The sequence below is a fragment of the Coregonus lavaretus genome (assembly GCF_964263955.1).
Source record: "Coregonus lavaretus genome assembly, chromosome: 15".
In the NCBI taxonomy this organism is placed as follows: Eukaryota; Metazoa; Chordata; class Actinopteri; order Salmoniformes; family Salmonidae; genus Coregonus; species Coregonus lavaretus.
Window position 1 is genome coordinate 16,547,697 of NC_140002.1, and position 26,991 is coordinate 16,574,687.

At 45.1% G+C, this 26,991-nt stretch overlaps 1 pseudogene across 1 annotated transcript in view; it reads right to left on the reverse strand.

Moving 5' to 3' along the window:
• Nucleotides 1–2,205: 2,205 nt before the first annotated feature.
• Nucleotides 2,206–26,991, reverse strand: part of LOC311142632 (roundabout homolog 3-like) — a 280,782-nt pseudogene continuing 255,996 nt past the window's right edge. The window contains exons 13-28 of the transcript in view: nucleotides 16,706–16,872; nucleotides 16,361–16,482; nucleotides 15,933–16,149; nucleotides 15,163–15,287; nucleotides 14,276–14,453; nucleotides 13,427–13,663; nucleotides 12,420–12,459; nucleotides 12,143–12,282; nucleotides 9,939–10,226; nucleotides 9,420–9,570; nucleotides 7,499–7,723; nucleotides 4,431–4,627; nucleotides 4,023–4,139; nucleotides 3,647–3,832; nucleotides 3,104–3,252; nucleotides 2,206–2,214 (exon numbers count right to left, since the gene is read on the reverse strand). The product of the transcript in view is annotated as a roundabout homolog 3-like (transcript). The remainder of the gene's footprint in view (nucleotides 2,215–3,103; nucleotides 3,253–3,646; nucleotides 3,833–4,022; nucleotides 4,140–4,430; nucleotides 4,628–7,498; nucleotides 7,724–9,419; nucleotides 9,571–9,938; nucleotides 10,227–12,142; nucleotides 12,283–12,419; nucleotides 12,460–13,426; nucleotides 13,664–14,275; nucleotides 14,454–15,162; nucleotides 15,288–15,932; nucleotides 16,150–16,360; nucleotides 16,483–16,705; nucleotides 16,873–26,991) is intronic.

Genomic DNA, 26,991 nt, shown 5'->3' on the forward strand with positions numbered 1-26,991 from the left:
TCCCAACCGTGTTGCACGGGGGTGGCAGCATCATGCTGTTGGGGTGCTTTGCTGCAGGAGGGACTGGTGCACTTCACAAAATAGATGGCATCATGAGGATGGAAAATTTGGTGGATATATTGAAGCAACATCTCAAGACATCAGTCAGGAAGTTAAAGCTTGGTCGCAAATGGGTCTTCCAAATGGACGATGACCCCAAGCATACTTCCAAAGTTGTGGCAAAATGGCATAAGGACAACAAAGTCAAGGTATTGGAGTGGCCATCACAAAGCCCTGACCTCAATCCTATAGAACATTTGTGGGCAGAACTGAAAAATTCACCCAAATTATTGTGGAAGGCTCCCCGAAACGTTTGACCCAAGTTAAACAATTCAAAGGCAATGCTACCAAATACTAATTGAGTGTATGTAAACTTCTGACCCACTAGGAATGTGATGAAATAAATAAAAGCTGAAATAAATCATTCTCTCAACTATTATTCTGACATTTCACATTATTAAAATAAAATGCTGATCCTAACTGACCTAAGACAGGGAATTTTTACTAGGATTAAATATCAGGAATTGTGAAAAACTGAGTTTAAATGTATTTGGCTAAGGTGTATGTAAACTTCCGACTTCAACTGTATTTTTAGACATTCTTATGAAACATGACTTGTAAAGTCAAAAAAAGTACCCAATTTATTGTTCAACAAATGTATTTTATTGTATTATTACAAAACAACAAGACTACCAAAAAGTTAGTCGACAGAACATGTCATTTTGTTTTTTTTAACAGAATATGCAAGTCATCGCACAATCGCAGCAACGCTCCTTCAAAAGTGACGGTTACAATCTTTTCACAACGTCGTCTGTCTGTCGGTTTACAACGCTTCCTCTGTAAAAAAAAAAAATGAAGAAAAAAAAAAGAAACGTAGAAAACAACATTCTCATCGGACCACGGGCGATAGGGATCCAAAGATGACAGAGACGACAGGCAGAGGCATCCTGAGAGGACGAGGACCCCTGCAGTTTCAGCTGTCCGGCCGGCCGCCTGACAGAAACACACTTTGTGCTTCATATTTTTTGTTGTTTCTCCACCACAACAAGAGTGCAATAGTCTTTATGCTTTCCGAATGAAATACAGTTCTACAAAAAGACGTTGGCACATTCAAGACATTAACTTTTTATACATGTGTTTTTCCTTATAAATACAATATACTTTTTCTTTCCCTGTATCCAGAGCTCACGTAAAAACAGTACGGCGATGGCTATTTACAAATGAATGTGGGCCAAGCCCGAGAGTCATAAATAATCATAATAATATTTTATTTTAAGGATGAAAATCCGTTCTTCTTCTTCCATTGTTCTTCAGAAAGTGATCTTAATTTTTTTGCTGTTTGCTTCGATCGAAGAAAGAAAACGGGAGGCATCAAAGGAACGTCGAATGACAAAGGTGTTTTGTTTTCTGCAAGTCTTCCGGTATCCACTTATCTCATTTCCTGCAACAGACAGACAGACGTGTCAACAAATGTGAATAAAAGGGGGGAAAAGCAGAAATTATTATCTGTACATAACATTGAGGAGCTCTCACAAAGCATGTCTCATAAATCAAAAAGGTAGCCTAGATCACTAGTTTTGAATACAACAAAATGTATTTGATTTGTCTATTTATTTTCAAAACAGAGCCCATAACCAGCTACAAAACTAAATGAGAGGAGCTTCACAACCCTAAGGAGGTGGCCTTTAAGTATACACTTTTGGGAGAAAACCCAAAATTGTACTAAAAACCATCATAAAATGTTTCTAAACCAGGGCAAAACCCCTATTCAGCTCTATCTCGCTGTAACCCAAACACTAGTCAACCGCCCTATGGGGCAGCTCTGGTTCGTCCTTCATGGACTACTTGACTCAGTAATCACCTGAGGGATTGGCCGTTAATCGAGGAAGTCAAGATCTGAGGGAGTCACACAAAACGCATCCCCCACTGGGGGGTAAAGAACAACCCCCCCCTCCCCTCCCCTCCCCTCCCCATTCACACCAATACCCCATTCAGTCGCTCTGTCCAAGTGGAAAGATAAGGCTCAGCACCATGACAGAAAGAGGGGTAACCCGCAACTGGCTCCCCAGTGAAACACACAGCCCCTCTATTGTAAGGCTCTGGCTTTTATGTTCCTGGTGGAGCAAGAAGGGCAGTGGAGGTGATGGGGGGGTGGTATCCACTTCACTAGGGAGCCTGCAGGGAGTGTATATAAGCAGCGATCACACAAAGAAGTGTACCCTCAGTAGTGCACTATAGAGGGAGAGTGGGGTGCGGGGCTAGCCTTGACATTTTGATACACTGTGCAGGGGATTTTGTGTTTTGTGTGTGCATATTTCTATGGCGAGAGATAAAGTATTTGTGAGTGTGTGTATGTGCACATATTTTTTTATAGAGATACAGTATATAGTATTTGTGAGCAATAGTAGACATAAATCAAATAAATATCTACACACTTGACAGGGTTTGTCATTTTGCTCATTTATCCCTTGTGTCAGCATTTCCATGCTAGTGAATGATTATTTACACAAGTATGACACTAGCACTGAACCATAGATGTTATATTGTCTATGCCCTGAACTGTGTAGAGCAACTGAATACATTTGCTGGATACTGAGCTGTACTTTGCTTTATTGACAAAGACCAATGCGTGGTAGAGGGGTACAATTGAATTAATTCTATATGTATTTTCATAGTACATGGTCTATGAAAGCGGCAACATTTTTGGCCAAGTGAGATACAACAACTGCTGGTAAAGATAATGAGCTGACACTCATTGGCAAGTGAATTTTGAAAGGAGAAGAGTTGCCTGTCCCCGTCTTAGCTAAAAAACGAATCATGTCATGACTCTAGGTGGCCTCTGCTGTAGCATCTCTTCTCACCCCTCCATTAACCCCTGAACACCAGCAGACATTGTAGCTCCCAATAACTAGAACCAACCATTGTCCCCTTGTATTACCACTATTCCTACTAATGTAGTCTCTTCTCGCCCCCTTTCTTGATATGAATAGCTTAACTAAATGCCAGAGAGAATAACAAAAACAGCAGATATTGTGGCTCCAAAGAACCAGAACCCTTGTCTCACCTCGTTGCGTTTCCTGCCTGAGCCGTGACCCCCTCGTGAACCCGTGGAGCCCCGCGACGAGGAGCTTCCTGTAGTGGAGCAGTTACTGGACATCTGACCCCCCCGCCCCGCCAGGTAGCTGGGCTTGCTGTACGGGATAAGGTCCTCATCTGTGGAGGAGATGGGATTGGAGGAGGGGAGAATTAGGGTCAGGGATTTCCATATTGGGAATGGAGAGTTAGACAAATGGCTATTCTACTGATGAAAGAGGGTCTTCAAGGAAAGAGGGAGTAATAAGTCTGCGTTTTTAATGGATGGATTTGTGAAATGAAATGTATTCATATGTTAGTGTGTGTGTGTGTGAGAATGTGTTTATGAGCATAATTGATTTATGTATTATTATTTGTGTGAAGTTAAGTGTAAATTAGTATTTTCTGGGTGAAAGAGTGACTGTGTTTGGGTGCGAGTGCTAATAGGCTACTGCAAAGGCTCTGGCTGTGCTTGTGTTTGTGAGTATGAGACTGAGCATGTGTGTGAGTTTGAACACCATACTGCACCACTCACCATCTTGGCGTCGCTGTCCCAATCCCTTCCTATGGGGGGTGCTCCTCTCTCCTTCTCTCCTTTCCATGGAGGACAAGGGCCCGGGGTCCCCCTCTCTGTCAAGGGATGCTTGGCCACAGTCTACAGCCCCTGCTGGGCCCCGCACTGCTCCATTCTCTGGAGGTGGCTCTGGTGGAGGGGGGAGGTCTTGAGGAGGAGACAGACATGGACAACAGGGTTAGGGTTGGATTGCACTGGAACAGCAGTAAATATATAAACATATAGGCAATAATGTAGGCTTTACGCACACAGAGACATGCTCATGCCCAACATATATTAATTGATTTGTTTGTTCACTCACACACACACACACGCGCGCACACACACACACACTCACCTCCTTGGTTGAGCACCTCTCTTCTGTAAGCTCCGCTTTTGGAAGTCTTCTTTTTCACTCGTGACTTTAGGCCAGGGGGAGTGTGTGTGTTGTCGGCTGGGGAGGGCTGAGCTCTTACTGTAGGTCAGCCAGAAAGACAGAAAACATTACTATAAGGTGATGGAATATTGGTCCTTTGAAGCACTGTACATGGATAAATAACAACATTGCAATGTCTTATATAATTTCAGCTGATTGTTTAGGTGTTACGAATAACATGAATTACATACTTGATATAAATTAAATGAATTTTCTGTGTGTGTGCATGCGTGTGCGTGCACTTCTGGGTTTGAATGTATGTGTATCTGCACATCTGTGTGTGATGCATTCACTTGTGTGTGTTTACACAGAGTGGTAAGGGTCACTGACCAGGTGTGGTGGAGCTGACATTGTCGGCACTCAGTGCTGCCCCCTGGCTGAGGTCACGGCGGTGGGCCGAGCCGTTGCGGAGCGGTGTGCCCCCCTCGGAGCCCTCACCGTGTTGCTGGGCTGAGAGGTTGGGGTTGGACTGGGTGAGGGGCGGGCTGGGCGCCCTGGGCACTGGGAGGGGACCACAAGGTAACCTACTGTATAACGGCAAAGAAAGAGAGGGTGGTTAGCAATAGCAATGACATACTTGTATTATTTTACTACTATGCTATGTTACACAATTGAATTATTGTTTTGTTTATTTTAGTGGGGATTTTACTGCTCATATCATAAGCATTGTGCTATCTGCTGTTAATGACATTGGGCAATTACCATACCAAAGCAATGATTATACCTATGTTATCACCATCTTATTAATTTGAACAAGAGGGTATTCACTGCCATCACCATTAGTACCGACCCGTAGCACTCACGTCTGTAGCCATGAAGTGCTTTGAAAGGCTGGTCATGTCTCACATCAACACCATTATCCCAGAAACCCTAGACCCACTCCAATTTGCATACCGCCCCAACAGATCCACAGATGATGCAATCTCTATTGCGCTCCACACTGCCCTTTCACACCTGGACAAAAGGAACACCTATGTGAGAATGCTATTCATTGACTACAGCTCAGAAATCTCAGAGATCAATTGGTAAACTCTGATTTACCACCCCTAAATATCCCTGCACAACGTCTATTTGCGCCTCTACCGGATGGAAACTACAAGTGTAATGGCTGCGCTCAATGCAATGGCACTTACAAATGTAGATCCTTCAAACACCCCCAAACGATCCCAATCAAAGGCGTTATTACGTGCTCCACTAAGGCAGTTATTTATCTTATAACTTGTCCTTGTGGTAAAAATTATGTGGGTAAAACAAAGCGCAAATTAAAAGTATGAATCTCGGAGCATCGTAGCACCATTCGGTGCAAAAACTCGACATACCCAGTCGCTGCCCACTTTTTGGAAGCGAACCACTCGATTTCGTCCCTAGGAGAGGGGGTGACCTCGATAACTTATTGTTAAAACAAGAGGCTGCCTGGATCTTTAATTTAAAGACCCTTGCTCCCTTCGGTCTCAACGTTGACTTTGATTTGAAGCCATTCTTGTGATTATTGTGATTTTGCTATTCATTGTAAATGTTTGTGGGCCTATGTAGCCAGGTTGTATCTATGATCATATGCCATCTATTCATGTTTTTGTATATTCTGTTTATCCGTGAATTAACCAATGATATCAGGCCACACCCGGCCATGATTACAGACACCTGTGTGTGTGTCCTTTGACACTATATAAACTAGTGACCCGCAGTGTTTGTCATTATACCCTAATGAAGACAGCTTGTCTGTCGAAACGTTGGTTATTAGGTTATTAAATGATTGCATCTGAGCTCCTAGAGTGTGCAGCTCTCCTTTTCTTTTTCAAGTGTTCTACTCCGCTAGCCAGCACCTCGCCTAAATAGGTGTGCGTTTATTTCGCCTCTATACATCTCAGCGTTCAACACTATACATCAGTGCCCTCAAAGCTCATCACTAAGCTAAGGACCCTGGGACTAAACACCTCCCTCTGCAACTGGATCCTGAACTTCCTGACAGGCCGCCCCCAGGTGGTAAGGGTAGATAACAACACATCCGCCACGCTGATCCTCAACACGGGGGCCCCTCAGGGGTGCGTGCTCAGGCCCCCCTGTACACCCTGTTCACTCATGACTGCATGGCCAGGCATGGCTCCAACACCGTCATTAAGTTTGCCGATGACTCAACAGTGGTAGGCCTGATCACCGACAACGACGAGACAGCCTATAGGGAGGAGGTCAGAGACCTGGCCTTGTGGTGCCAGGACAACAACCTCTCCCTCAACGTGATCAAGACAAAGGAGATGATTGTGGACTACAGGAAAAAGAAGAGGACCGAGCACGCTCCCAATCTCATTGACGGGGCTGTAGTGGAGCAGGTTGAGAGCTTCAAGTTCCTTGGTGTCCACATCACCAACAAACGAACATGGTCCAAGCACACCAAGACAGTCGTGAAGAGGGCACGACAAAACCTATTCCCCCTAAGGAGACTGAAATTATTTAGCATGGGTCCACAGATTCTTAAAAGGTTCTACAGCTGCACCATCGAGAGCATCATGACTGGTTGCATCACTGCCTGGTATGGCAACTGCTCGGCCTCCGACCGCAAAGCACTAGAGAGGGTAGTGCGTACGGCCCAGTACATCACAGGACCTCTATTCCAGGCGGTGTCAGAGGAAGGCCCTAAAAATTGTCAAAAACTCCAGCCACCCTAGTCATTGACCGTTCTCTCTGCTACCGCACGGCAACCGGTCCCGGAGCGCCAAGTCTAGGTCCAAGAGGTTTCTAAACAGCTTCTGCCCCCAAGCCATAAGACTCCTGAACATCTAATCAAATGGCTACCCAGACTATTTGCATTGCCCCCCCACCCCCTCTTTTACGCTGCTGCTACTCTCTGTTTATTATCTATCCATAGTCACTTTAATAACTCTACCTACATGTACATATTACCTCAATTAAATGGTGCCCCCACACATTGAGTCGGTACCGGTACACCCTGTATATAGCCTCGCTATTGTTATTTTTACTGCTGCTATTTAATTATTTGTTACTTTTATTTCGTATTATTTTATATTGTATATTTTGTTGTGATTTTTTTTGCTATTATTTCTTAAAACGGGATTGTTGGTTAAGGGCTTGTAAGTAAGAATTTCAATTTAAGGTCTACACCTGTTGTATTCGGTGCAAATACAATTTGATTTGATTAATGGAGGCTGCTGAGGGGAGAACGGCTCATAATAATGGCTGGAACGGAGCAAATGGAATGGCATCAAACCATGTGTTTGATGTATTTGGTACCAGCCATTGCCACGAGCCCGTCCTCCCCAATTAAGGTGCCACCAACCTCCTGTGATTAGTATGACTACAGTGCTACTGTTACCACTGTGTGTCTACATACATGATGTGACTTTTAGAATTTGACTGTTTTGTCATGCTGTGTCATGTCATACCATGCTAGCTGCTGCCCATCAAGGTGGTGAAGGCGTGCTGTGTTGTGGGGTGGATGGCGGCACTCCTCTCTGGGCGACGGCGTGAGGGTGGCGGTGGACTGGTGACTGTAGGAGGTGGCGGGGGACGAGGCGTCACCCCTGAGGGGAGGGGCGGGACCATCCTCGCAACCCTCGATCAGATAGGTCCTCTCCGGAAGGGGCGGGCACCACTCTTCCTCATCAGACCTGCGAAGGTGGAGGAAGAGTAGGAGAGGGTCAGAAAGAGTTAACCTTTCAATTACATTTTATTATTCCATAGGTTCACTTTAGACAGAGTAGGATGACGTGGACCCTATAGACAATGATCTATGGTCAGTTTTTACATTTTCCTTATTAATGGTCAGGATTGGGGAGGATAAAAAGTCCCTAGATCTGTGTCTAAGGGCAACTTCTATCAGTTGGTGCTATGGAGCAGTAGGTAGATCGATCATTACACATTCACGATGGTGACCCCATAGAGATCCTATTAAATTATTAAGTATTCTAATTCCTAATTCTATGGGTGGCCCTCCCTCTAATGCCTACAGTATTCGTCAGTAGCGTATCGATTTCCACTGCTCTACAGCATCAATAGACAGTCTTCCCTGTGGGCAATGCTATACCTGTTACAGGTCTGCTAAGGGACATGTCTGTCAAGGAGGCTTTACCTGGGTGAAAAAAATCACATTCCATGTCCTATGCATTTCCATCAAACTGAATTGTTTTTCAGCTACGTTTGTCATACGTGTGCATGGAATCACTTAAAGGACGTTTTTATAAGTTTGTGTTTGGTAGAGAAGTATGTGTGTGCGCTTTTGTGTGTGTGTGTGAGTGCCAAGTGCGTTCATGTGTGTGTACACCATGGAGGAAATGGCAGAGGCCAGGGAGTAAGCTAGCTAATGTCATAATGCCAGGCCAACGTTCCTCTCAGCTAGCCACAGGGGCTAACTCAAAGGTTAACGCCGTTATCATGGGTTCATCACCAATCTCCACTAACTGCTAACGGCTAACCGCAGGGGGGCCAGGTGGAGCGGTGCATGAGAAGGCTGCTGAATGATTACTTTGTTCTGGTGACCAGGAGAAAAGAACATGAGAAGGGGAACGGGCTAACGTCGGCTAATGTCATTAGCTAACAGGGTCAATGTGTAAGAGAGGGTTGGAACTTGGGAATAGTGGCTAAATTGCTAACTGCCTGCTAGCTTCTTGGCTAGAGCCAATGTAATCTAGCTGTCAGAAATGGTTAGAGGTAGAAGTTTCTAAGCCTCACGGCTGCTTTAGTTGAGCTGCTAGCCTATTCAGGTGGAGTGAGAGGCAGTTAGGAGCGATAAGTGAATGGTCCCCTTGCCAAAACGTTATGAATACTGACTTGCTGGCCTTGACAATATTATGTTATAGGAAGTGTGTGCGTGCATGCATGTATGACTATGTGCGTAGGCGAATGCGTGTGTATCCATTTTGCAGTGTGACAGTAATGTGGTCCAGCGGGGACCTGGAAGAAAAGGTGCATTGAGGTCCAGAGCCAACAAGGGGTTAACAGAGAGAGACCAAAGAAGAGGCTGTCCTGTCAGACAGAAAGGCAACGTAAGGCTAACGTCATTAACCTTCACACAAAGCCCTGGCCTAGCACTATGTGTCAGTGGGGCCTGAGAGTGCAAGGGCCAAGAGAAACACAGTGCGAGAAGGTCAGAGGCCCATAGTTCTATAGGACAGTATACAGACCTATAAAGAATGTCCATAGAGGTTACATGAGAGCTACCGTACCTCAATCAGTATGACCTCCAAGTTAGCAAGAATATGGTGTAACTGGTGTGTATGTGTGTGTTTGGCCAGACATCATAAGAGTGTGTGTGTGTGTGTTCACGCTTATATGTATTCATGTGTGTGTGTGTGTGTGTGTGCTTACCCTAGCTCCATGTCCTCATGGTCATCCATGGGCAAATTCTCTACCACACACTGCTCCAGCTCCCCTGATGAGGGGGGCGGGGGGAGGGCTTCAGTCCAGTTTAGAGAGGGGGTCTTCACCGCCTTGCCCATGGACTTCTGCTTGGGTTTACCTACACATAGACACAAAGAGCTGGTTTAGTGCTGTACAATGTGAAGACTGGGTCCTAAGGTCTCTAAATTAGTTTTAATATGCTTGAAATGGGAATATGTCACAAACCACAAAATTGAAACATAACTGGAGATCACTCGTCATTTCTGGAGACATGGATCAGTGTTACACCAATTTACAGTAGGTTAGCTACCGCTACGTCTCTTGTTGCTAGCTAGTAGGTACCGTAATGTCAAGGTGCCTCCAGTTATAAAAAATGTCAAGGTGCCTCCAGTTATTATGTTGACATTTTTGTGAATGTTGCTTTGGGGTCTTGGTGGCCCACCCTGAACCATTTACCATGGGAAACATTCTTAAACACTGTCTTACTGCAGTCCGTCCTGCAGCGCTCGGGCTGGGCGTACTGGGAGGAGGGTCCGGCGGGATGGGTGATCCAGTGGCCGCCATCTTGCTCTGTGGGGCTGTGAGACCCCTGGAGTGCCTGGTTGGTGAAGGGCATGATGGGAGTGCTGGCGTAGGGCGTGGTGGAGGAGTAGGGGCTGTTGAAGCTACGCAGCTCTTCGGCGTTGGGGTCGATGGTGCTGTAGATAGGACCTTCGTTGGAGCTGCCCGTGCTGTACTTCTCTGTTTGGTTCAGGTAGTTAGAGATGCCCGCCTCTGGTGGTGAGAGGGGTCAGAGGTGAAAGGTCAGATTCAGGTCAGAGGTGATGGATTTATTGTTATTTAACTGCCGAGTTAGTATTGTTATGTGAGCTAAGCGATTCTTGTATTACCCAAAACAGTTACCATGACATACAGTGCATTCGGGAAAGTATTCAGACCCCTTGACTTTTTCCACATTTTGTTACGTTACAGCCCTATTCTAAAAATAAAATCCTCATCAATCTACACATAACACCCCATAATGACAAATCAAAAACAGGTTTTTAAGAAAGAAAAAAACTGAAATATCACATTTCAGTTTTCACATGTGTAGGCCCCGTGTAGCTCAGTTGGTAGAGCATGGCGTTTGCAACGCCAGGGTTGTAGGTTCGTTTCCCACAAGGGGGCCAGTATGAAAATGTATGCACTAACTAACTGTAAGTCGCTCTGAATAAGAGCGTATGCTAAATGACTAAACATTTAAAAAAATGTCCATTTACATAAGTAGTCAGACCCTTTACTCAATACTTTGTTGAAGCACCTTTGGCAGCTATTACAGCCTCGAGTCTTCTTGGGTATGACGCTACAAGCTTGGCACACCTGTATTTGGGGAGTTTCTCCCATTCTTCTCTGCATATCCTCTTAAATTCTGTCTGGTTGGATGGGGAGCGTCGCTGCACAGCTATTTTTAGGTCTCTCCAGAGATGTTCGATGTCCCGAAGCCACTCCTGCATTGTCTTGGCTGTGTGCTTAGGGTCGTTGTCCTGTTGGAAGGTGAAGCTTCGCCCCAGTCTGAGGTCCTGAGCACTCTGGAGCAGGTTTTCATCAAGGATCTCTCTGTACTTTGCTCCGTTAATCTTTCCCTCGATCCTGACTTGTCTCCCAGTCCCTGCCACTGAAAGACATCCCCACAGCATGATGCTGCCACCACCATGCTTCACCATAGGGATGGTGCCAGGTTACCTCCAGACGTGACACTTGGCATTCAGGCCAAAGAGTTCAATCTTGGTTTCATCAGACCAGAGAATCTTGTTGGCTGTCCAAGTGGGCTGTCATGTGCCTTTTACTGAGGAGTGGCTTCCGTCTGGCCACTCTACCATAAAGGCTTGATTGGTGGAGTGCTGCATAGATGGTTGTCCTTCTGGAAGGTTCTCCCACCTCTACAGAGGAACTCTGGAGCTCTGTCAGAGTGACCATCGGGTTCTTGGTCACCTCCCCCCGATTGCTCAGTTTGGCCGGGCGGCCAGCTCTAGGAAGAGTCTTGGTTGTTTCAAACTTCTTCCATTTAAGAATGATGGAGACACTGTGTTCTTGGGGACCTTCAATGCTAAAAAAAAATGTCGTACCCTTCCCCAGATCTGTGCACAGTTAATTTTGGGACCTTATATAGACAGGTATGTGCCTTTCCAAATCATGTCCAATCAATTTAATTTACCACAGGTGGACTCCAATCAAGTTGTAGAAACATCTCAAGGATGATCAATGGAAACAGGATGTATTTCTGTATTTATTTTTAATACATTTGCAAACATTTCTAAAAATCTGTTTTCGCTCTGTCATTATGGGGTATTGTGTGTAGATTGATGAGGGAAAAATTGTATTTAAGCAATTTTAGAATAAGGCTGTAACGTAACAAAATGTGGAAAAAGGGAAGGGGTCTGAATACTTTCCGAATGCACTGTATACAGCATACAGTATTTAGTTAAGCAAAAGAGAATAAAAAAGTACAACAATTCAACCTGTTTGGTTTTCAGAAGATATGAATTCAGTCCCGTAGTATACCGTTCAAGTTTATATCACAAGCAGATGGCAACTATACATTGAGATTTCTTTAAAGACTGAGACTAGACCAAAAGGCATTGTAGAGATAATCCCTGGTTGTGTACAAAACAAAATGGCCATTGTGAGTAGAATCATGCCGTGTCTCATACCATTGTAGTATCTCTCTGCCGTGTCATGTTTGGCGGTGCAGCAGTTGACAGCCTCCTTGCCACTGTGGACCAGGTTGGTGGTGGGCCAGGAGTCTGCCAGCCACGGGTAGTTGCCCATGTTGCCACCCAGCATGCCAGGCCTAAAACATAATAAATCATATACTATGATCATATCTGATGCCAATCCACAACTTTGTTCTCATCACTTTACAAAAAAAAAGGACCATTAATAAGAATGGGAAAGTCTACTTGAAATAACATAAACAGGGATCCTTACCTTCCATTAAGTCCAGATGCCTCTCCATGTGGAAAGCCAACTGCAGAAGAAAGAAAACGTGCATTCAAGTGTGAATGGCAAGGTAAAATACAGTAAGGTATGGTTGGTTGCCATAGTGCAGTATGGTACAGTTCGCTGTAATATATTGGCACCCTTAAAGCAGGAATTAGCATTTGAAACAATAACAAAGCGTATTCGTATTCTGTTTCGGTAAAAAGCTGAGGGATGGGGCTGGAGAAATGTAACCACTCTCAAATTCATAGACAGAGCTATGGATGCAAGGACTGACCATCCATGATATCAAAATTAGAGTTTTAACCATGCTAAATAGTGTTTGTTTACATTTGCTTTGTTTCAAACATTGGAGTAAAACAATGTTATTTTGGGGTTCTGATGGGGTACGACAGTTGAACTAAGCTCGCGAGGCATTTATAAGTTATATTCTTCAACAATAAATGGGTACCTATCATTAATTTATAAGTCTAAAAATGGATGTAGCAACTGCAGATGGCCCCTTTAATGCACTATTTCTTTTCAAATAAGTTGAAACTGAAGTACCTTTTGGTGTTCATACAAGTATTTGATTGATTTACAACTGTACACGAAGAAAAAAAAATCTAAACTGAAATGTAGTTGTTATTTGTTTTGTATTCAGAAGAATTCATATGAATTTAGTTGGAGGCAGGTGATTCTCGTTTACTGTGTCAATTATCTCACCTTTGGTAAGTTGCAGGTGCCTACAAGGTAAAAATAGCCATTCAACCAGTTTTGAAAAGAGAAAACAGAACCTTCTTCTCCATTGTCAAGTGCAAGGTTGCCAATTGATTAGAAGGCAATAAGTGAGTAAATATTTTGTTAGGTAACTTTAAGATAAAATAGTAGCCTATTGTAAAGTGCAGTAGAATACTTGATATGGTAAGGTGGGTTACAACATACATCTTTGATATTGTGGTAAAGTAACATTAAGTGGTGTATAAAGATTGCATCATATAAAGTGTGTAAAGTACCTGCAGGCGTGTAGTTGAACGATGCGGTGTAGTGACTAAGCTCCTTCCTCTTCTTGCGGCGGCAGTAGATCCACACGCTGAAACCCATGAGGATGACCCAGCAGGCCCCGCCGATCCCAGCGATGAACGCCGGCTGCTTCACCACGTCAGTAATCTGCTCGGCCAGGCTCACGCTGCTCTCGTCACCCTCCGCGCCCCCACCGGTACCAGGCACTGACGGTGCCTCCACTGGAAGCTCTGAGGGAGAGCCGGAAGTAAGGGAGCAGTTAGTGGAGTGATATTTAACTTTTACCCTGTAAGTATTATAACCAACCTTTTCCACTTAATACAGCATGGTTTGAGTGCTGTGCATGACAAAATGGTATGTGTTATAAATCAAATGATGAATGGCCAAATATCTTCCACACTTCAGTACTGTTCGTAAGGTTAGAATCAGCCTGGATGGCCTCAAGGCAACAATAAAACATTTTATTCTAAGTTGTACACAGACTCTAAGCATGATACACACATGATTATGGTGCTACTGTTACACAGGTAGCCTAGCGGCAGGTAGCCTAGCGGTTAGGATCGTTTGGCCAGTAACTGAAAGGGTGCTGGTTCGAATCCCCAAGACGAATAGGTGAAAAATATGTCGATGAGCCTTTGACCAAGGCACTTCACCCTAATTGTTCCTGTAAATCGCTCTGGATAAGAGCGTCTGCTAAATGACCAAATACTTAAATGTAAAAATAATGCTTAACAATAATTTCAGTAATTTTAGCTACCCCCATTACAGATCAGCTAAATCTCCTTGATATCCCAGAACTGAAATGTCTAATTCTGCTAGCTTGTGGTTCTGTGGGGACTCACTGATGAGGACGGATACAGGCTGGCTGTGGGTGCCCACTCCGGCGCTGGTCACCGCTGCCACCTCCACCTGGTACAGGATGCCTGGCAGCAGCCCCTTGAGCACGGTGGAGAGGATGATGCCATCCACGGTGGTGTTGATGTGGTAGCGGGTCTGGGTGTCATTGCCCACACACCACACCTGTTGTTGGTTGGAAGACGGTGAGTTGGTGTGAGAAATGGAAGAGGTGCCCATATTATGATGCAGGTTAGCGTTTTTTTTCCGCCATTAATCTTGTTCTGAAGGCAGCTCTGCAGTGTGTTCACTAGCTGGCACAGCCACAAAGTCATAAAATCTGATTTTAAACCTAACCTAACACTAACCTTAACCACACTGCTAACCCTAACACCTAACCCTAACCTTAAATTAAGACCAAAAAGCACATTTTTGTTTTCATAATGTTTTTACAATATAGCCAATTTTGACTTTGTAGCTGGCCTATCTAAGGGGAAATCGCTCAGTTCTGCCTCCAGGACGAGACTCATGAAAATAAACGTCAACATGCTATTAGGACTGCCTGTTGTGACTCTGAGGCAGTCATTATATGGACACGATTTATTTTATTGTCCTATTTGAGCTGGTGTTTACATGATATTTAGTTATTTAGTAAATACTTATTTGGTAACTATGGGTACTTTCTGGTATTTGCTTCAAAGAATTTAAAACAATTCATAGTTATTCCTGTGTTTCCAATTACTTGTTTTAATGAATCCCAAAGAAACGATGTAGTAATTATGTAACTATTATTATGTAATGTCCATGTTGTTTATAAGAAAATACCACCTCTATGTATGCGAGTTTTTGGACAGATCCAATCATAATGTCGTCTTCTCTGGTTCAGTCAGCATACCTTGTACTCCTGGATGATTCCATTCTGCATGTCGGCAGGAGGAGGCTCCCAGGACACACTAATGCTGGAGCTGTTGCTCAGCTTTACTGTAACCACGGTGACTGCTCTGGGAGGGGCGCTCGGGACTGCAGGGGAAGAGAGAAGAGCAAGGTGTAAAAAAAACCCAACTCCATGTTGATATAGAAAAGATAAAATGGGGGCATTTGGTAAGATAGCGGAAATATGATTTGAGTTTGATGAAAATGGCAGACTCCATCAAATGCCATCAAATGCCAGGAAGTGGTTACTGAACTAAACTGTGCTTCTTCTTCATAACAGGATGTGAAGGTCACATAGGTGTTGGGAATTGCAATCCAATTGAGACTGAATTGCTTCGACTGAGATGTAACTCCTAGAGGCTCCTGAATAGCTAGCTACTGTCAAAAAGCCAGAGACCTCAAAATGTTCCAAGAGAAATACTAAAAAGGTTTATTTAAAAACCACTTCTAGAATGTATGTTGTATTTCACCCTTATTTTGCTGGGTACATTTTCTTTGACAGCAACGACTGTGTATGACCAATCAATCCCCACTTTAAAAGTGTTTATTTAAACCTGGAAGTCCCATTGAGCAAAACCTATTTGAAAATCCTTGTTACCCACCATTCCCTCCATTATGGACATAGGCTATCTCAAGTGTACAGTGTCCATATTTGGAGAGCCTCGGTCTCAGCAGGGCTTGTGTCAGTCTCATCAGAAGTTGTGAGTATCAGTAGCTTCTAGTCAGTCTTACCTTCCTCTGGTGTTCTGACCAGCAGCAGCCGACTGTCCTTGCCCTGGAACTCGTCGAAGTAGGGCCGGATCTTGATCTCGTACTCTGTGCCTTTGAGCAGGTCGGCGACCACGGCCAGGCGCTCTGACGGGGCCTTGACATCCTGCAGCTGCCAGGTGCCACCGATGGGCCGGTAGAGGAGCCGGTAGCCCTGCATGTACTGGGACTGACGGTCTACCTGGGGTGGCGCCGAAGAAAGGGGGGGAAAGAGAAAGAAAGAAGGAGGAAAAATTTGAGGAAAGGGAGAGAAAAAAATAGATAGATATGAGTTACAGTTATACTGCCCTTGAAAATGGGTATACAGTAAAAAACATTAAAGAGTGTGAAAGTACAACTGATGGTATTTCTTCTGTGAAAGAATATGTAAAAACTCAGGTCAGGGTACTCACCGTCCATGATACTTGAACACTGGAGGCAGTGAGTGTGACAGGCTCCTGAAGATGAACACCCACCTCTCCCAGCTCTCTCTGGACCTGCCTGTGGTCCACTCCCTGACCTGTAGGACTCACATCTGCAAACACAACATTAACAAACATCAATACACAAAATAATCAGTAAAACTATAGTAGATGCTTACTGTAGCTCACATTCAGTTGATTGAAATAACCAAAATAGTTTTTATGAAGCCTTCAGACCACCATGCTTTCATGATGTAAGGCCTTTTTTGTTTTCTTTCTATTGTCTTTCATAGTTAATGTCCAGTAAAACTGTTGTATCCCCTCCCAGGTACTGACCTTGTGTGCGGACGGGCTCAGAGATGGGGCTGGGGTCACTCAGCCCGTAGGCGTTGACCGCTCGGACGATGAACAGGTAGATGGTGTTGGGGAAGAGACCGCTGACAGTGTGTTTCTCCAACTTGACCAGGTCAGCCACCGTTTGCCACGTACTGCCTGCTGATTGGCTAGAGTAAGAGACCACAGACAATGATGTCATGTGTCATTTCCAATTATGTTAGTAAAGTTACTGTGCAAGGCTATTGTATAAGGCAACCCTTCCTTATACCCTATAGTGACAACAATGTCATTACTCCATAGTGACAACAAAATATTATTCACTGTCTTCATTCCGATGACAATAACAATAACGCCAGCTGTGTGTTTATGTCAAGTTTTGTTATGTTTTTTTGTCCTCTTAAAATGGCTTGTTTTTATGACAAATATGTGTGAGAAGATCACATGCATAATGATACCATTTTGCTGTGTATTAAATAAATGTGATAAATCTTGTGAACAACACATCTGATGAAGATAGAGGGAAACAGGTGAAGCTTCTTTGGCCTTGGCGGTCCCGTTTGCATTTTCCTCTACTGACTTCTTCTTTAGATTAACTGTCACCTCTTGTTTATTGTTTAGTGGCATGGTCACATGACACACTCCTCTACCCCTCGCTTTTTTATTTGTTATAATTTTTCTCTCCATTCGTTCACTTTTTATTTTCTCCTCCGTGCCAGAGACTGCCGCAGCAGACTGGTGACTTTACAGCCAACCTGCGCAATTAGGCGACAGAGATATAAAAGCTGCGTGAGCCATAAATATTCCTCCAGCAGACCACCCAATACTGGTAATGATAAATCCAAGGTCACTTTGTCGGAGGAGAGGCTGAAGCGTGGGACACACACACACAGGAAAACACATACAGTGAGGGAAAAAAGTATTTGATCCCCTGCTGATTTTGTACGTTTGCCCGCCGTGTTTGGAGCAGGAATGCTGCCTATGACCCCAAGAACACCATCCCCACCGTCAAACATGGAGGTGGAAACATTATGCTTTGGGGGTGTTTTTCTGCTAAGGGGACAGGACAACTTCACCGCATCAAAGGGACGATGGACGGGGCCATGTACCATCAAATCTTGGGTGAGAACCTCCTTCCCTCAGCCAGGGCATTGAAAATGGGTCGTGGATGTGTATTCCAGCATGACAATGACCCAAAACACACGGCCAAGGCAACAAAGGAGTGGCTCAAGAAGAAGCAAATTAAGGTCCTGGAGTGGCCTAGCCAGTCTCCAGACCTTAATCCCATAGAAAATCTGTGGAGGGAGCTGAAGGTTCGAGTTGCCAAACGTCAGCCTCGAAACCTTAATGACTTGGAGAAGATCTGCAAAGAGGAGTGGGACAAAATCCCTCCTAAGATGTGTGCAAACCTGGTGGCCAACTACAAGAAATGTCTGACCTCTGTGATTGCCAACAAGGGTTTTGCCACGAAGTCCTAAGTCATGTTTTGCAGAGGCGTCAAATACTTATTTCCCTCATTAAAATGCAAATCAATGTATAACATTTTTGACATGCGTCTTTCTGGATTTTGTTGTTGTTATTCTGTCTCTCACTGTTGAAATAAACCTACCATTAAAATTATAGACTGATCATGTCTTTGTCAGCGGGCAAACGTACAAAATCAGCAGGGGATCAAATACTTTTTTCCCCTCACTGTATACACACGTAAACATACACTCTTGCCCTACAAACATGCATAAGGGGGAAAAACTAGAGTGTTCCTCACCTCCGTCTCCTATAGAATGGTACCTCTGCCCATCTTCATACAGTAACAATGTGTTAGGATTCCATCTCCTCAATGACACACACACACACACACAAACACGCATCCCCTCTTCTCTCCTCCTGGACACTCCCACCCACCCCAACCCCCAAACAACCCCCAGCACCTCAGGCAAGTAAATGTTATTGTACACAGCATATTCAGCCCCCACAGCAACTCTATAAAGAATCAATTTTGGCCACTTGGCACGGTGCTAACTACTGCCCAGGGGGTAAGGTGAGAGAAGAGGGATGAGAGGGCTAGTGAGTGAGTCAGGATGGGATGGGATGGGGGGGAGGAGCACATTTCCTCTCAGCGTACAATAGGCCAAGGACTTGTCTGTCAGTGCAGGCTGCATTTAAGAACATTACCATTTTAGATTCCCCCACCAAGCTGCACGCGGCGCTGCACGAGGTGTGTGTTTGTGTGTGTGTTATTACAAAGGGAAAACCAGCCACGTCACGGACACCGACATCTTGCTCCTGGACAAGCTAAACACCTTCTTCGCCCGCTTTGAGGATAACACAGTGCCACCGACGCGGGCTCTAGTTCTCCGTGGCTGACGTGAGTAAGACATTTAAGCGTGTTAACCCTCGCAAGGCTGCAGGACCAGATGACATCCCTAGCCGTGTCCTCAGAGCATGCGCAGACCAGCTGGCTGAAGTGTTTACAGACATATTCAATCTCTCCCTATCTCAGTCTGCTGTCCCCACTTGCTTCAAGATGTCCACCATTGTTCCTGTACCCAATAAAGCAAAGGTAACTGAACTAAATGACTATCGCCCCGCAGCACTCACTTCTGTCATCAGAAGTGATTTGAGAGGCTAGTTAAGGATCATATCACCTCCACCTTATCTGACACCCTAGACCCACTGCAATTTGCATACTGCCCCAATAGATCCACGGATGATGCAATGGCCATCGCACTGCACTCTGCCCTATCCCATCTGGACAAGAGGTAAGAATGCTGTTCATTTACTACAGCTCAGCACTCAACACCATAGTACCCTCCAGAGCATATGAGCGGAGTGGAGCGGTGAGAATCTCAGCTCCTCGCTCACGGAGCTGTTCACCCCTCCGCTCCCCCGCTCAAAGCCACATCAGGCCAGTCCGCTCATTATCGCTCAACGCTCAACGCAGTTTGCATCGCGCTCCACTCAAATCGCCCCCCGCTCACTCCAAAAAAGGAACAAAATCTCCATGTGTAATCGGTGAGCAGGGATTTGATTTCTGTGACAGCAGGGAGGATCATCCCCAGGTTCCCCAGCTCCTTCTGCATTTTGTCTGTGAGATCTGCTAGTGGTGTCAGCACACTGACAAGGTGCTTTCCCCCTTCTGATAACCAGGTGGCGAATCGCATCTCTGCATGTCTGGCAGACATATCAGTATGGATGACGGATCACCACCTCAAGCTGAACCCTGGCAAGACGGAGCTGCTCTTCCTCCCGGGGAAGGACTGCCCGTTCCATGATCTCGCCATCACGGTTGACAACTCCGTTGTGTCCTCCTCCCAGAGTGCGAAGAGCCTTGGCGTGACCCTGGACAACACCCTGTCGTTCTCCACTAACATCAAGGCGGTGACCCGATCCTGCAGGTTCATGCTCTACAACATTCGGAGAGTACGACCCTGCCTTACACAGGAAGCGGCACAGGTCCTAATCCAGGCACTTGTCATCTCCCGTCTGGATTACTGCAACTCGCTGTTGGCTGGCCTCCCTGCCTGTGCCATTAAACCCCTACAACTCATCCAGAATGCCGCAGCCCGTCTGGTGTTCAACCTTCCCAAGTTCTCTCACGTCACCCCCCTCCTCCGCACACTCCACTGGCTTCCAGTTGAAGCTCGCATCCGTTACAAGACCATGGTGCTTGCCTATGGAGCAGTGAGGGGAACGGCACCTCCGTACCTTCGGGCTCTGATCAGTCCCTACACCCAAACGAGGGCATTGCGTTCATCCACCTCTGGCCTGCTGGCTCCCCTTCCTCTGCGGAAGCATAGTTCCCGCTCAGCCCAGTCAAAACTGTTCGCTGCTCTGGCACCCCAATGGTGGAACAAGCTCCCTCACGACGCCAGGACAGCGGAGTCACTCACCACCTTCCGGAGACATTTGAAACCCCACCTCTTTAAAGAATACCTGGGATAGGATAAAGTAATCCTTCCACCCCCCCCCCCAAAAAAAAAAAAAAAGTGTAAAGTGTTTATCCCACTGGCTATAGGGTGAATGCACCAATTTGTAAGTCGCTCTGGATAAGAGCGTCTGCTAAATGACGTAAATGTGCCCTTGAGCAAGGCACTTAACCCTAATTGCTCCTGTAAGTCGCTCTGGATAAGAGCGTCTGCTAAATGACTAAAATGTAATGTAAATGTAAGGTGCATCAGCTGCCGTACTTGATTCAGGGTGATGTTAGCAACATTAGACTTGAGTTTGTTTTGCCATAACGGGTCTTTTTGGAACAACCGGATGAACGACTGAATCATCCGCAGCTGGCTGCTCCATCGAATGGCGCAGGCATTTGTGGGGCGGACACCTAATTGGTCGGTTTCCTCTGTGCTCTTGCGTACACTTTTCACCAGGTGCCCGACTTTCACTAACAGCCTATTAATGTTGTCGTGCTCGTTAAAGGCGTTTTTGATCGCCAGCTGAAGCATGTGAATGGGGCATCTCAGATGTAAATTTGACAAAGTAAAGTACTGATTTATCATAGTTTCTTGGGGGGGGGGGGGGGGGGGTGTAGCCCGGTTGAGCTGCGCTGGCGAAGTGTTGCATCCCTTCGCGTTCTCCTTTACTCAGCGGTTCATAGTCCATGAAAATCATTTCAAAAAATGCTACATCCAGCTCTCTTTTTCTCTCCCTTGTTATGGTTGGGCCTTTGCGTGCAGTGAATAAACTTTTGAATTCCTCAACCCTTTTCTCTTGTTGCTGCTGCTGCTCCTCTCGCTCTATAAAATACAAATTCATGGACGACACAAATTAAATTAAACAGATGGATTCTGGGTCAGGCTTGAGCATGCTTCAGACTCGTGGTGTGAGCGAGCGAAATTGGAGCGGGACATAGGGCGACGCTCCGTCCTTTTAAAAATGCCGCTCTGCGCTCTGTTCAAAATCCGTCCGCTCACGCTCCACGCTCGCTCCCGCTCCACTCCGCTCATATGCTCTGGTACCCTCCAAGCTCATCATTAAGCTCGGGTCCCTGGGTCTGAACCCCAACCTGTGCAACAGGGTCCTGGACTTCCTGACGGGCCGCCCCCAGGTGGTGAAGGTAGGAAACAACACCTCCACTACGCTGATCCTCAACACAGGGGCCCCACAAGGCTGCGTGCTCAGCCCCCTCCTGTACTCCCTGTTCACCCATGACTGCGTGACCACACACACCTCCAACTCAATCATCAAGTTTGCAGACGACACAACAGTGGTAGGCCTGATCACCAATAATCACGAGACAGCCTACAGGGAGGAGGTGAGGGCCCTGGTGGAGTGGTGCCAGGAAAATAACCTCTCCCTCAACGTCAACAAAATGAAGGAGCTGATCATGGACATCCGGAGACAGCAGAGGGACCACGCCCCCATCCACATCGACGGGGCCGCAGTGGAGAAGGTGAAAAGCTTAAATTTCCTAGGTGTACATATCACTGACTATCTGAAATGGTCCACCCTCACAGACAGTGTGGTGAAGAAAGCGCAACAGCACCTCTTCAACCTCAGGACGCTGAAGAAATTCGGCTTGGCCCCTAATACCCTCACAAACATTTACAGATGCATCCTGTCAGGCTGTATCACCGCCAGATACAGCAACTGCATCGCCCGCAACTGCAGGGCTCTCCAGATGGTGGTGCGGTCTGCCCAATGCATCACCGGAGGCACACTGCCTGCCCTCCAGGACATCTACCGCACCCAATGTCAGAGGAAGACCAAAAAGATAATCAAGGACATCAACCACCCGAGCCACAGCCTGTTCAACCCGTTATCATCCAGAAGGCGAGGTCAGTACAGGTGCATCAAAGCTGGGACAGAGAGATTGAAAAACAGCTTCTATCTCAAGGCCATCAGACTGTTAAATAGCCATCACTAGCTGGCCTCCACCCAGTACCCTGCCCTGAACTTAGTCACTGTCACTAGCCGACCACCACCTGGTTACTCTACCATGCACCTTAGAGACTGCTGCCCTAGGTACATAGACATGGAACACTGGTTACTTTAATAATAGAACACTGGTCACTTTAATAATGTTTACATACCGTTTTACTAATTTCATATAAATTATATACATTGCCTTAGGAAAGTATTCAGACCCCTTGACTTTTTCCACATTTTGTTACGTTACAGCCTTATTCTAAAATTGATTAAATAAAACAATTTCCTTAGCAATCTACACACAATAACCCATAATGACAAAGTGAAAACAGGTTTTTAGACATTTTTGCAAATGTATTCAAAATTAATAATAAAAAAAATAAATAAATATATATACAGTGGGGAAAAAAAGTATTTAGTCAGCCACCAATTGTGTAAGTTCTCCCACTTAAAAAGATGAGAGAGGCCTGTAATTTTCATCATAGGTACACGTCAACTATGACAGACAAAATGAGATTTAAAAAAAATAAAAAATCACATTGTAGGATTTTTAATGAATTTATTTGCAAATTATGGTGGAAAATAAGTATTTGGTCAATAACAAAAGTTTCTCAATACTTTGTTATATACCCTTTGTTGGCAATGACACAGGTCAAACGTTTTCTGTAAGTCTTCACAAGGTTTTCACACACTGTTGCTGGTATTTTGGCCCATTCCTCCATGCAGATCTCCTCTAGAGCAGTGATGTTTTGGGGCTGTCGCTGGGCAACACGGACTTTCAACTCCCTCCAAAGATTTTCTATGGGGTTGAGATCTGGAGACTGGCTAGGCCACTCCAGGACCTTGAAATGCTTCTTACGAAGCCACTCCTTCATTGCCCGGGCGGTGTGTTTGGGATCATTGTCATGCTGAAAGACCCAACCACGTTTCATCTTCAATGCCCTTGCTGATGGAAGGAGGTTTTCACTCAAAATCTCACGATACATGGCCCCATTCATTCTTTCCTTTACACAGATCAGTCGTCCTGGTCCCTTTGCAGAAAAACAGCCCCAAAGCATGATGTTTCCAACCCCATGCTTCACAGTAGGTATGGTGTTCTTTGGATGCAACTCAGCATTCTTTGTCCTCCAAACACGACGAGTTGAGTTTTTACCAAAAAGTTCTATTTTGGTTTCATCTGACCATATGACATTCTCCCAATCCTCTTCTGGATCATCCAAATGCACTCTAGCAAACTTCAGACGGGCCTGGACATGTACTGGCTTAAGCAGGAGGACACGTCTGGCACTGTGGATTTGAGTCCCTGGCGGCGTAGTCTGTTACTGATGGTAGGCTTTGTTACTTTGGTCCCAGCTCTCTGCAGGTCATTCACTAGGTCTCCCCGTGTGGTTCTGGGATTTTTGCTCACCGTTCTTGTGATAATTTTGACCCCACGGGGTGAGATCTTGCGTGGAGCCCCAGATCGAGGGAGATTGCAGATTCAGTCTTCCCAGCCTGGTGCAGGTCTACAATTTTGTTTCTGGTGTCCTTTGACAGCTCTTTGGTCTTGGCCATAGTGGAGTTTGGAGTGTGACTGTTTGAGGTTGTGGACAGGTGTATTTTATACTGATAACAAGTTCAAACAGGTGCCATTAATACAGGTAACGAGTGGAGGACAGAGGAGCCTCTTAAAGAAGAAGTTACAGGTCTGTGAGAGCCAGAAATCTTGCTTGTTTGTAGGTGACCAAATACTTATTTTCCACCATAATTTGCAAATAAATTCATAAAAAATCCTACAATGTGATTTTCAGGATTTTTTTCCATCAATTTGTCTGTCATAGTTGACGTGTACCTATGATGAAAATTACAGGCCTCTCTCATCTTTTTAAGTGGGAGAACTTGCACAATTGGTGGCTGAGTAAATACTTTTTCCCCCCACTGTATATATATATATATATATATATATATATATATATATATATATATATATATATATATATATATATGTATATCTTATTTACATAACATTTTAGACCCTTTGCTATGAGAATCAAAATTGAGATCAGGTGCATCCTGTTTCCATTGATCATCCTTGAGATGTTTCTACAACTTGATTGGAGTCCACCTGTGGTAAATTCAATTGATTGGACATGATTTGGAAAGGCACACACCAGTCTATATAAGGTCCCACAGTTGACAGTGAATGTCAGAGCAAAAACCAAGCCATGAGGTCGAGGGAATTGTCCGTAGAGCTCCGACACAGGATTGTGTCGAGGCACAGATCTGGGGAAGGGTACAAAAAAATTATCCAGCATTGAAGGTCCCTAAGAACACAGTGACCTCCATCATTCTTAAATGGAAGAAGTTTGGAACCAAGACTCTTCCTAGAGCTGGCCGCCCGGACAAACTGAGCAATCGGGGGAGAAGGGACTTGGTCAGGGAGGTGACCAAGAACCCGATGGTCACTCTGACAAAGCTCTAGAGTTCCTCTGTGGAGATGGGAGAACCTTCCAGAAGGACAACCATCTCTGCAGCACTCCACCAATTAGGCCTTTATGGTACAGTGGCCAGACGGAAGCCACTCCTCAATAAAAGGCACATGACAGCCTGCTTGGAGTTTGCCAAAAGGCACCTAAATGACTCTCAAACCATGAGAAACAAGATGATCTGGTCTGTTGAAATTAAGATTTAACTCTTTGACCTGAATGCCAAATGTCACGTCTGGAGGAAACCTGGCACCATCCCTACGGTGAAACATGGTGGTGGCAGCATCATGCTGTGGGGATGTTTTTCAGCGGCAGGGACTGGGAGACAAGTCAGAATCGAGGCAAAGATGAACAGAGCAAAGTACAGAGAGATCCTTGATGAAAACCTGCTCCAGAGCGCTCAGGACCTCAGACTGGGGCGAAGGTTCACCTTCCAACAGGACAACGATCCTAAGCACACAGCCAATACACTGCAGGAGTGGCTTCGGGACAAGTTTCTGAATGTCCTTGAGTGGCCCAGCCAGAGCCCGGACTTGAACCCGATCGAATATCTCTGGAGAGACCTGAAAAAAGCTGTGCACCAACACTCCACATCCAACCTGACAGAGCTTGAGAGGATCTGCAGAGAAGAATGGGAGAAACTACCCAAATACAGGTGTGCCAAGCTTGTAGCGTCATACCCAAGAAGACTTGAGGCCGTAATCGCTGCCAAAGGTGCTTCAACAAAGTACTGAGTAAAGGGTCTGAATACTTATGTAAATGAATTATTTCATTTTTCAATTTTTTACAAATTAGCTAACATTTAAAAAATAACAGTTTTCATTATGGGGTATTGTGAGTAGATTGATGAGGGGAAAAAACAATTTAATCAATTTTAGAATAAGGCTGTAACGTAACAAAATGTGGAAAATGTTAAGTGGTCTGAATACTTTCCGAATGCACTGTATATAGAATTCTAGTCAAGGCCATCCTATTCAACTATTGCTGTATGTATACAGTGAGGGGAAAAAAGTATTTGATCCCCTGCTGATTTTGTACGTTTGCCCACTGACAAAGAAACGATTAGTCTATAATTTTAATGGTAGGTTTATTTGAACAGTGAGAGACAGAATAACAACAAAAAAATCCAGAAAAACGCATGTAAAAATTGTATAAATTGATTTGCATTTTAATGAGGGAAATAAGTATTTGACCCCCTCTCAATCAGAAAGATTTCTGGCTCCCAGGTGTCTTTTATACAGGTAACGAGCTGAAATTAGGAGCACACTCTTAAAGGGAGTGCTCCTAATCTCAGTTTGTTACCTGTATTTAAAAGACACCTGTCCACAGAAGCAATCAATCCATCAGATTCCAAACTCTCCACCATGGCCAAGACCAAAGAGCTCTCCAAGGATGTCAGGGACAAGATTGCAGACCTACACAAGGCTGGAATGGGCTACAAGACCACCGCCAAGCAGCTTGGTGAGAAGGTGACAACAGTTGGTGCGATTATTCGCAAATGGAAGAAACACAAAATAACTGTCAAACTCCCTCGGCCTGGGGCTCCATGCAAGATCTCACCTTGTGGAGTTGCATTGATCATGAGAACGGTGAGGAATCAGCCAATAACTACACGGGAAGGTCTTGTCAATGATCTCAAGGCAGCTGGGACCATAGTCACCAAGAAAACAATTGGTAACACACTACACCGTGAAGGACTGAAATCTTGCAGCGCCCGCAAGGTCCCCCTGCTCAAGAAAGCACATATACATGCCCGTCTGAAGTTTGCCAATGAACATCTGAATGATTCAGAGGAGAACTAGGTGAAAGTGTTGTGGTCAGATGAGACCAAAATCGGGCTCTTTGGCATCAACTCAACTCGCCGTGTTTGGAGGAGGAGGAATGCTGCCTATGACCCCAAGAACACCATCCCCACCGTCAAACATGGAGGTGGAAACATTATGCTTTGGGGGT